Below are 13309 nucleotides of genomic sequence, written 5' to 3'. Positions count from 1 at the left end.
GTTAACTCTGTCAACCCATCAGCAGTTGTTGGATTCTTCACATCGACACTTTTATCAAATTTAGCGTTCTTAAAACAACAGAGATTAAACAGTTTATTACATGACTTGAATAAAATTATTAGAATTCTAAATTCTAAATTATTGGGTTCATAGATAGTTTCCTGGCACCAAGACCATAAAAAAGGGAGCGGGAAAGGTGCACCATTGAGACATCACATAAAATACATGTTTAAAAAGTTATATGATGGCCTGCATGCCACGCCTGACACCACTATCCGTAGCTTTGCAGTAAATTTTTTGTTCAGATATATGATACTATAACTTGCACAAAACGTGTTCTGCCATGTATACGTGCGCCAGCGACACCTGGTAATACAAGGAAACGGTAAACAAGAAACACAAGGAGGGTAACAGTGTCGACGCTAAATCGCAACGTTTACACTATTAGGATTTCTGAAACAAACTCACAGAACTAAAAGAAACATCACACATATATATATTTGTGCATATATACATGTATATATAATGGCTACTTTACTGAAGGAAGTTGGTGATGAGAAAGAACAGAGGGAAAAGGAGACACGAGGAGTAATAAACTCCATCAGCAAACAGGTATTTATGGTCATTTTTATGTTAGTGCGCAAAAATGTGACATAGACAAGCAGATGGTGAAGAGAGACATTTTGCTCTGATAAGCTTAGACGTTGGGATACTCTAACATGGTAACTCGACCAGTTATATATAGCAGTCAAATCTTGGCCCTTTCAGGATGACTTATTTCAAATTAATAATTTTCAGAGAAATTCATTTGTAAACTCCGGACAATGAGTATTGGGTGAACTTTTGGTATAGATGTCACAAATAAACCGGAATTTTTAGAGTTTTCTTTCTTTTTCTCGCTATTGTTATTGGTAAATTTATAACCACCCCGACCGCCTCCGTTTTCTAGGTAAAATGTTCTTTACGACTTATCCAGGGGTCAGATTAGTTGATACCACACTCACTCACACACACACACACACACACACACACACACACACACACACACACACACACACACACACAGAGGAAAAGATGGCATCCTTTAGTATTTCAAGAGACTGGTTCCACCACTAATCAGCTTTGACATGGCCGAAGAAGATGTGAACCCCTTAGCTTATCGAAAGTACCAGTATATATATATTCCTATATATATATATATATATATATATATATATATATATATATATATATATATATATATATATATATATTCATACACATACACAACAAACACACAGACACACAGAAACACACACACATTATATATACACAAACACACACGCACACACCAAAGCTCTTACACCACATTGAAGATATCCTTAAAGCCTTGGGAATAAGTTCGAACGCTGATGTCATATATCGTGACTTCAGTAAAGCGTTCGACAAGGTTGACCATAATATCTTACTCACAAAATTGGCAAATGTTGAAATCCATGGAAAACGTCTACACTGGGTTAAGTATTTCCTAGAGAATAGAAAACAAGAAGCTGTGGTCGATGCAGTCCACTGAAGCCCAGCAAAAATCCCCAGTGGTGTCCCTCAGGGGACTGTCTTGGGCCGGCTCCTCTTTATAATTTATATAAATGACCTTTCCAGCGTCGTAAATCACTGCAAAGTGAAAATATTTGCTGATGACACTAAGCTCCAGCAAAACATCAATGAAGAAGCAGACCAGACCCAACTCCAGTCTGACCTATATGCTGTGAGTCAATGGACAGATAAAAACAAAATGGAACTGAACGAGGGAAAATTTGAGCTGATGCATTTTGGAAGAAAGTCTATACTTAAACAGCCATACTCTCTTCTTTCAGGGGAACCGCTCACGGCATCCAGTAATATCAGAGATCTGGGTGTAATTGTTGACAATAATCTCAATTGGAGTGTCCACATCAACAATAAGGTCAATATAGCCCGTAGGATGAGCTCCTGGATCTTAAGAACCTGTCGGTCCAGAGAACAAGGTGTCATCATTCAACTTTTCTCCTCCTTTGTACGACCACAACTCGAACACTGCTGCCCCTTGTGGTTTCCCCATACAAAAAAAGCATCTCGAGGATTGAATCGCCCCAGAGGGTACTCACTAAACGAATTGAAGGCATGATTGATCTTGATTACTGGGACCGCCTTAAAGCCTTGAAGCTCTACTCTCTCCAGCGCCGCCGCGAGCGGTACATCATTTCAACGATGTGGAGAACATACCACCAGCATTTCCCAAACGACCTGAACATTAGTTTCAAGGTTCATCCAAGGCTGGGACCAGTATAAAAGCGGTAACTGATGCTAAAGGAGGGTCAACCAGATATTAAAACTAATGTATATTGTGAAATATACCATAATCTACCATGTGCTCGAGTTTCATTAACATTGAGACAGCAGAACCCCAAAACATTGGGGTGGCCTAATACTTTTGGCCAAGGCTGTATATATATATATATATATATATATATATATATATATATATATATATATATATATGCACATGTGTGTATGTATATATGTGTGTGTGTGCGTGTGTGTGTCTGTGTATGGATCAAAATAGTTTAATTCAAATTCTGAGTACTTAAGTTTTCAAAGCACAAGATGGTACTAATTGTCGGTCACTGGAAATTTGAGTAAGAAATCAGTTGGAGAAAGTCAAGTGTACTTACCGATGGATGGGCTGCAATTGGTGGAGAAAGGTCACGTGGTTTCACAATTTGATGCTGGTATTTCAGCGACAATATCTACTTGGAAAATACCGCATTTTTCTGTGACTGCTACTCACCTCCCTCTGACAAATGGTGTTGGTTTACTTACATCGCCATAACTTAGCGTTCCGGCTTGAGAGATAGTCACAAACGAATGTCAGACTTGGAAATAATATTGGGATCTATTTTGTTGACTAAAACCTTCAAGACGGTGCCCCAGTATGGGCACAACCTTATATCTGAAACAACCAAAATATAAAAGGTGTGAGACTGAGGTACATATCTCAACCACGATGTGTACACTGTGTTTAAGAGTGAAAAGTTTTCTGATCATTCCAGCCCCAACAAGGGATTCACTATGTAGTCACTTCAGATGCTTGAAATGGCAGCCAAATCCCAGAAGGGATCAAATCAGAGGAAAGAAGAAATGTTCTTATTCTTTAAAACATTTTGATTTTATCACAAATCTAAATGTAGCAAGACAAGTTATTCTGTCTAACTCTCTTACACATTACCTTCACTGAAACGTAGTTGAAATATGGCGTAATCTAATTTAATTAAGTTAGTATATTTATCTTATCATATTTCATCTTACTCTTCTGTATTAACTCGTCATACAACACTTAATTGCTATAGCAACCAGTTATAATATTTTCACTCCTCACCTAGCTTATAGTTCATATATTACTTATTTAAATTAAACACTAGTTAAATTAATATATTTACTTCAATATGTTTATTTAATCTATCTATTTGCCTTAATTTATTTATCTTAATACGTTATACTTCACTTTATTCGAATCCAATGATAACATAATATTTTATTCACTCCCAAAGAACTTGAACTTTCAATAATATTTCTATAATGTCTTTATATATTTTATAGCTGACACCATTATAACGCGCTTAAGTTAATTCTTGATCTCTTTACTTCTCTAACCTATAACCTCCTCTGAATACTCAGTAAAACTCCTTCCTCACCACACACTATGCTACACTGCTATTGATGACGACTTTCTGCATCTTGTTTACAAAACTCGAATACTACCCCAATCCCCTTTGACTGTCTGCTAATACTAAGTCATACTGCACATCGCCACTACAATTGAGATTTTGCCATTATCCACATCATTTTCTTCATACCTTACCACAAAATAAGTTCATTAGTTTATTGTGAGTGAATTTTGACGATTTCTGCCTTTCACCAGTTTAATTTTAATTCTACTACATGACTCTGGCCACAAACTTTACATAAATGTCAAATTTCATCAAAATCGGATGAATTCTGTTAAAGGTACAGCATAAAATACTAATCCTATGGGTAATTCCATATAAAAAGCCTATTGATTTCTTAATATCATCCGCACACGCGCATTTTTTGTCAATTCTTCATGCTATCATCAACTAATGGACATGAACTGTAATCACGTGTAAAATTTCTACAAAATAGATAAGAATGTCTCTAAGGAAATGCTTATTTACACTTGTGCCCTTTTCTAGCCCATTCTAATTAAATAAACAAAATTTACCTAAATCTCAAATTTCATTAAAATCCAATAAAAAATGTAAAAGTTACGGCAAAAAATATAATCCATATGGGTATTTTCACGCAAATGCCCTATTGATTCTATAAAACCACTGCTCAGGGGCAATTATCGATTTTTTGTCAACGCCATGTACTGACATCAACTCACTGCCATGAGCCTCGCTCACTCATCGATGTTCATCAAAATCGGACAAAAAATTCAAAAGCTGCTTGAAAAATAACATCGTTATGGGAATTACAGTTCAAACGCCCGATTGAGCTGACAAAAATCGATGCCAACTGAGCATTATCGAGTTTTCAAAAACCTCCGGCCTTATATGAACTTCAAGGCATATGATCTGCCTATGTGCCAAAAATTGTTAACATCGGTTGGACGGTGTGGGAGGAGTTAGAGTTGCCCCAAAACACACAGACAGACAAACACCATTACACATTTATGTATGTATATATGAATATGGGTGAATATGGGTATATGTATTATATATATATATATAATAAAGATATTTTCTTATATCGATGTTGTTACTGTAACCGATCTTATTAGTGCAATTGCTTTTCCTCTTATACAATTCTTTTTTCAGTTGATTACAAAGTTAACTGAAACCAAGTAATAATATTCGTTTTCTGAGTTGCTTTGCTTTTTCTTGTTTATAATTCTTTCTTTGGTGTCTGATAGTATTTTCTTTTCTAAAATTATAACAGATATTTCTAATTATTGATTTTTCTTACAGGCTATATTTTCTGGAAGAATATTTTTTTAATAGTACACCGACAGAATTAACATGGATAAGCAATTTATTTATAATAACGGTAAAAATAGCAATAGCATAAGAACAACACCAAAACCCAAAACAAGAACAAAATATAATAATAATGATGATGACGATAATGATAATAGTAATAATTTTATATTATTATTATTATTATTATTATTATTATTATTATTATTATTATTATTATTATTATTATTATTATTATCGTCATTATTATTATTATTATTATTATTATTATTATTATTATTATTATTATTATTATTATTGTTATTATTATTATTATTATTATTATTATTATTATTATTATTATTATTATTATTATTATTATTATTATTATCATTAGTATTTGTAGTAGTAGTAGTTGCAGCAACAGCGGTGACAGTTGTAGTAGCATCAGCAGTAATAGTAGTAGTCGTAGTAGTAGTAATTGTACTACTACTACTACTACTACTACTACTACTACTTTCGATAAAAGAAATGTGAACAGACACTATTATTTTTATTATTATTTATACTAATAACAAGAACAACATGACTGCATTTGTATTGTTTCGAATATATTACTCACAAGAGAAAGCATAATTTTATCTTTCTCATATATATTCATTCAGTATTGCTTTCATTCGAGTGTTAATTATTTCGTTAGTTTTTAGACAACACCTGTAAAATAAATACCTTTCTTGACGTAATACCCCGAATACTAATATTCTTAACTATTACGTTCCCAAATTATTCGAGATGAAGTTTTACTTATTACACAAATGTAGAAACAACTTCGACTAGCTTATTTACCGATATAATCTTTAAATAATATGCGTAGTTTTGTCGTCAACACCTTTGATTGGTTGCTGTTTCAAGTAATCTACGTTTTATTCTCTCAGTTTCCTCACAACGAATATAAGTTTAATTAAAATTCCCTGGTTCATTACATTAAAAACGCTAGAACCCACTTATACTTACACTGCTCGTATAGAAGGCGCCACTGGGTATTTCACTCAATGTAGTTCTGATAACACAATTTGGGAAAAGAACTATTTAAGTAGTCTCTACCTGGTCCTTCCACATGCTAGAAATACTAATCGAATTCCTTTCGAATTACAGTCTGCCGTCTTTCAAATGAAGGCCACGTTGCATAGTTTTCTAGATGCAGCGACTCTGAAGAAGAGGATGATCACAACTGGAACAGATTTCATGAAGACAGGATTAACCTTGAACTAAATAAACCTTCTACTATAGGCACAAGGGCAGAAATTTTGGGGGAGGGGGGCTAGTCGATTACATTGACCCCAGTGTATGACTAGTATTTTTTTCATCGACTCCAAATGGATGAAAAATAAAGTCGACCTTGGTGGAATTTGAACATTTCTCTCGGCTTTTACGTCTTGAATTAAAATATCACTGCGATCAACCTCGCTTTTCATCCTTTCGGGGTCTATGAAATAAGGTACAAGTCAAGTACTGGGGTTAACTTAATATACTTGTCCCCTTCCCTCACAATTACTGGTCTGATTCCAAAATTGAAAAGTGTTTATGGTGCCGGTAGTGTAAGAGTCCCTTTCCGGTTTTCTCGTGTGGAGAAAGAATCTCATTGAAATATCTTCTCACAAGTGCGAATCGATATGTGTATGTATGTGTGTGTTTTGTGTATGTGTGTCTGTGTGTTGTGCGTGTGTGTTCAAGGGTATTGCGCGATATTTGCCGTAAATGGCATTTCTGATGATGATATAGATGGTGATGCTGTTCGTAATGACTCACTTGTTCGTGCCGGGAGTAGAAGTAATGGTGTGTTAAATTGTAGCACGTGACTACAAGAAATGAGGTGTTTGTTCTGTTAATCGGTGTAATGAGCAGCATTCGTGTGTTATGCTGATCAGTGTAGCTTATATAAACGCTTCGGATATAATTCTTAAAATTTTCAAGGAAAATGTATTCATTAATGAATAACTTTTAAAGCCATACACCCCCACTTCATCAGCTCCCTTTAAGGTCGGAAGTGAGGGTAAAAAAGAACATCAGTAGTGGCTTTGATTCTCACGTGTAATCCCTGACAGAGGTCATATTAAGAAATAAGAATTTTAAATTGCTTTATATTATTTTTTACTATTGAATACAAGATGATGTTTAAAGGACGACGGCTCATCACGACGTTCAACATAAATGAAGAGCAGATATATTGCGGTGTTATGGTAAGTCAGTCAAAATGAACCGGCGCATTGTGACTATTCATGAAAAAATTTACATCCATTTTGCTAGTATTTGGTTAAAAACAGTTTTGACAGAAAAAGTCAGCGCTGATGGAGAAAAATCACAGGAGACTACGGTATGTTAAAAAGCAAATCAATTTGAGTCAACATGGAAAATTTTATTTTCCAATACTTGTAAAAAAAAAAAATGACTCAATTAATAGATCACTGGTGTGTCAAAAAGCAAATGTTCAGGGAAGAAATAAGTAAATAAGATTTCATACCACCAAGAGATGGTTTAACAAGAGGTAAAGAGAGAATGTACTCTGTATAAATATACTCATGACAAGGTGAGTGTATTAAAACAGAATGAACAAAAATGTATCGCTAAATATTCTCAAAAATATATTCACGATACAACAAAGTGGGGATTTATTTTGTACAATGCTCGTGCATTTAAATGTCTAAGAATGAACGTGCCATTGATACAAATTTGTGGCTGACAAATTAAAAATCCTTGGTGATATGAGGGTATCAAATGTTTACCTCTTCATTACTGTTCTAATGTAAGTGGATGGATGAGTACAGTTATTGTTAACAGCAACGTGTTATTTAAGTGGGATTTGGAATTACAGAGAAATATTGTTATGTTAGTTGACAACTTGCACGGCGCAGAAATAATTTGACAATAAAGAATATAGAAGAATTTCTTGTTTTTGCTAAAAAAAAAATTACATTATTAATTCAACAATGTGATAGAAGCACCAGATTTATATCGAAAAGAAATTTGTGAAAGAATCAGATTTAATTAACTTAATTCTTATCTGATGCCACCTCATTTGACAGATAAATTTATCTTCCTGTTGCATTGCACATGCGAGTAGCCTCATAGAAATAAATCTCAGAAGGGACTATTCTGAATTCTTTTGAAATAGATGTATGTTCTAAAACATGAGCAGAAACTGTTGTTAACTGTTGTACGGCGGCGAGCTGGGAGAAACGTTAGCATGCCGGGCGAAATCCTTAGCGGTATTTCGTCTGTCTTTACGCTCTGAGTTCAAATTCCGCCGAGGTCGACTTTGCCTTTCATCCTTTCGGGGTCGATAAATAAAGTACCAGTTACGCACTGGGGTCGATTTAATCGACTTAATCCCTTTGTCTATCCTTGTTTGTCCCCTCTATGTTTAGCCCCCTTGTGGGCAATAAAGAAATAAGAAACTGTTGTTAAGAAGTTAGAACTTATTACAAATGAATCTCTTGGTAAAATCTTAGACTTTATATACAAAGGAGACGATGAATATCGGTCGCCGATTACTAATAAAGTTGGTACCTACAATGACAGTGTCGGAAATATGTCAAGCTGTTACTGATGTGGACTCTAAATCAGAAGACCATGAATTAATCAACTCCAGAAGAAATTTCGAAGGATCCTCCATCTAGCGATCATATGTCTGTAGCTCTAAAAATATATTCTACCGCGGAAAACAATATCGTTCAGTAAAATTTCTAAAGCAATATAAATATGTTATGTATACTCCATCAATAAACTTCTAAACTATTAAGTAAATAGCCATTTATTAATTAAGCACAAAAATATGTGTAGCAGCAATTTGTTTTTGTATTTAGCTTCTAAACTACTAAACGGAATCTACATAAAAACAATGTAATAAATATATATATTAATCTTAAGATAATATATATTTTAAAACTTGAATGTCTAATTTAGCACCTTAAAATTAATTTATGTTCGTTGTTTTAAAACACTTCGTATTATATCTTGAACAGCAGACAATCAGAACTAATTAGGGTTAGAAGCATTGCAGCTGAATTCTAGATTAAAAGAAAGTCTGTTTTTAGAAATGGATATGTATATTAATCTTAAGATACATACATACATACAGTATGTATCTTGAGATACTGAATGTCTAATTTAGTACCTAAAAATTAATATAATACGCCCGTTGTTTTAAAACACTTAGTATTATATCCTGAACAGCAGACAATCAGTACCTAATTAGAAGCATTGCAATTAAAAGAATTGCAACTGAATTCTAGACTAAAATATAAAATGACATATTTTTATATCTTAATATTTTTCGTTTTTGTTTGAAAGGAACAAATATATATTTTAAATTTACTTTTGTACTTACGTTTAGGTTTTATTGCTTAATAAACTGTTGAAATAATAGGTTCCTAAATTTTCAAAACGTGACACGATGATACAATACTAATATATTCCTCATTGAATATATTTTACTATCATTATTTTAAGGATTGATATGGATATCCGTGTTTATTTTTATTTATTTGATAAGTATATAAATTATTTATAAAGCATTTGAATTTCCTTCGTATAAATACAAATTTTTCGAGGTGAAGTGCTTTGTGCATTTACAAAAAATAATAAAGATTGAAGATTTCTAATCATTGGTATTGAAGACAGAAAACTCTGAAAACCACACTTATTTTTAGTAAAGTGTGACAAAAACACTAGAATTAAGTATAATTTCAATAATACAATTTACCCTTTATAATTGATTAAGCGCCGCAAGGTTTTTGGTATTTGACAAACTGCGCCCAATAAAATCAAAAACAAATTTATAGGATTGTTTTTATTTTACGTATGACAGTTAAACCAAAAACGAAAAGGAACTACAGCTACAGCCAAGGTGATAGTCTAAGTACCTGTCTTCAAATGACATGGTGCTCCCTTTCTGTCAGTTTGTTTGTCACTCCTCTCTGTACAGGCAAAACAGAAAGTTTCCGTAGAAAGTCAAGATTGAAAGAAGAGCGCTCTATATAGTCAATAGTGCTGAATGTGAATAATACAGTCTGCTGTTACAGTTAGTGGTACATTCCATTTGGAAATCCATGCTTGTAGCCAATAGTTTAGTGCCTGCGTTTCTTAAGGGTCTCTCATCAGGGTACTGATGGCAATTAATAATTGTCTACAAGTATGTATTGCAAAACCTAGTGTGAGCGTACATGTGTGTTTAATGTGTATATGTGAATGTGAACCTCAAACATGTTTTAGAAATTTTCAATGTTCCTTTGATCGATTGTATGAGAAGTATGTAAATCACTCTGTTCTATTCATTGGGAAACTCAAGCATTTCTAAGTTTCTACGCAGATCCCTTATTATGTGATCCAGTGCGAAGAAGTGAAAATCTATTGCCCGGGTACAAAAGTTGCAGGTTTCTCGTCGGTTCTCTATAGATATTTTCATTTCCAATTTTTGAAGTGACATTTACATGCTAAGCAACAACTCTCTACAACAGTTCAAATAATTGTATCAAATAATTGTAGCTACCTAGTTTTGTTATTCATATTTTATACTTATTACTTTTATAGGAGTTTTCTACCATTATTCCTTATTTTTATCGGCTTGGACAATTTCTACTTCTGGTGTCTGTCTGATGTGGTTGCTAGGATGACCCTTCCTGTACACAGCATTGGAGACTATCTTAGCATTAATATATGTATTATGTATGTATGTATGTATGTATGTATGTATGTATGTATGTGTGTGTGTGCATATCTATGCATGTCGTACAATCCTACGGGCGCGTTATTAAACGCAGATTTTTATTCAAGTAACAGTAGATTTCGCCTAAGCGAAATTTTAAATTTCATGCTTGAAAATTTGTTATATATTGAAAAACAATATTTTAGAATAGAGTAAAAAGAATGAGCTAAAGAATTATATTATATACACACGCAGCACGTTTTATTGCAAATGTCATCCATATTCTATAGTTCTTCAGTTCTTTAGGTTTATAGCTCTGTAGTTCATTAGTTCTGTATTTTTTGGTTATAATTTAAAAATTACTTTAATCATATACTGGAAGATCAATTCATTAAAAAGAAATCATCTGAAGGTAATCGAAGAACAATGATAGACATGATGTTCAATAATTTTAATGACATCAAAATAAGCTAACAAACATTCAATAAACAACTCCACAAAGAAAGAAATTAATACTTAATATACACTATTACACTTCTGGCTACAAATTAAATTAGATTCTAAAACTGTTTATGGAATACTTATATAAAACAAATACAGAATATTTAAACAATAAAAATACAGATATACCTTGGATTCACCTAAATTTAAAATAAAATGATAAACAAGATGAGTTATATGAAAATTAAACATGAAAATAATAACGATAAACAAATATGAAATTCGCTACAGAACTCTAATGAAATATATGCGCAGTTTATAATAATGTTGTTTATTTAGCAATTATAAAACAACAACAGCAACAACAACAACACGAACAGCAGGAAGAAGAAGAAGACATCATTTCGACATGAGGAAATGATTCTACGTCGTTGCTCAATTTTCTTCAGGACATAGAGAAGAATTCCTTATGATAATTAATCGCTGTGCAGATGTTTGTGATGAATGTAGAATTAGTTTGAGGCTACAGATTGCAACAAAATAAATAAGTAAATAAATAGGTTAATAAATATGGGACAACAAAAATAAAGCGAAATATGGCGACAAGCACTCATGATGAATTTGAAATATCTCAGATTTCATTTACCTCTGCATTTTTCTAATTTATTATAATATATTATTATTGATTAAGTTGGGTATAAATTTTCTGCGTATCTTTTCATTTATTCATTCCGTTATTCATTTATTTTATTGCGTTAAACATCTGCACACAATCATATATACATATGGAATACATATGGAATACATATGGAATACATATGGAATACATATGGAATACGTATAAATACACATAAGTAGACAGTAATGAAACAGACAACTGTGTTCTTATTTCTTTACTGCTCACACGGAGCTACATACAGAAGGGACAAACAAGGACGGACAAACGGATTAAGTCGATTATATCGACACCAGTGCGTAACTGGTACTTATTTAATCGACCCCGAAAATATGAAAGGTAAAGTCGACCTCGGCGGAATTTGAACTCAGAGCGTAGCAACAGACGAAATACCGCTAAGCATTTTGCCTGGCATGCTAACGTTTCTGCCAGCTCACAGAACTGTGCTCTATTGTGGTACACACATCGAGGAGTGCAAATTTATTCACACACACACACACGCATACTTACAACACACAGACATGTATGCACACATCAACCTGTCAAGTTAGCTACAAGACCAAGAGCATTGCCACTTTCTTAGTGACCGGCATGAATTCTGCAAAAGGAAAAAGTTCAAATATAACCCCCAAAAACATACAAAGGTGCAGACATGGCTGTGTGGAAAGGAGCTAGCTTCCCAACAATATGGTTCCGGATTCAGTGCCACTGTGTGGCACCTTAGGCAAATTTCCTCTACTATAGCATCGGCCCGACCAAAGCTTTGTGAGTGGATTTGATAGATGGAAACTGAAAAAAGCCTTATATATATATATATATATATATATATATACCGGAAGAAATCCCTAATTACCTCCCCCTATCTAGAACTCTTCTTTTTCAGAATGGAGCGAACACGTTACAATGAAGTAGAGAAATTTGAAAAGACAACACGAAACCGGTTATTTCTGAAAATACAATGTTTATATACCAAAAAAATTTTATAACATTTTTCTAACATTTTTCTGACATAATTTAAATATATACTTTAACCATGTAACACAAGCCTTCTGTAGCCTTTTCACTCTTATTATCTTATATATATATATATATATATATATATATATATATATATATATATATATATATATGTGTGTGTGCATATATTTCTGTGTATGTGTGTGGCTGTGTTTATTCCTCCGCTATCACCTGACAACCGATGCTAGTGTGTTTATGTCCCCGTAACTTAGTGGTTCGAGAAAAAAAAAACTGATAGAATGAGTACTAGGCTTACAAAGAATAAGTCCTGGGAGTCAATTTCTTCGACTAAAACGCTGAAGGCGGTGCTCCGGCATGGCTAGGGTCAAATGGCTGAATCAAGTTAAAAGAATAAAAGAATACATACAAGGGACATTCGTATACACACACACACACAAACATAGACACACACACACACACACACACAGACACACAGACACACACACACACACACACACACACACACACACACACACA

This window comes from Octopus bimaculoides, chromosome 3 (genome assembly GCF_046866305.1).
Source record: "Octopus bimaculoides isolate indiv1 chromosome 3, ASM4686630v1, whole genome shotgun sequence".
In the NCBI taxonomy this organism is placed as follows: domain Eukaryota; kingdom Metazoa; phylum Mollusca; class Cephalopoda; order Octopoda; family Octopodidae; genus Octopus; species Octopus bimaculoides.
The sequence above is the reverse complement of the archived record's forward strand: the minus strand, read 5'-3'. Positions refer to the sequence as shown.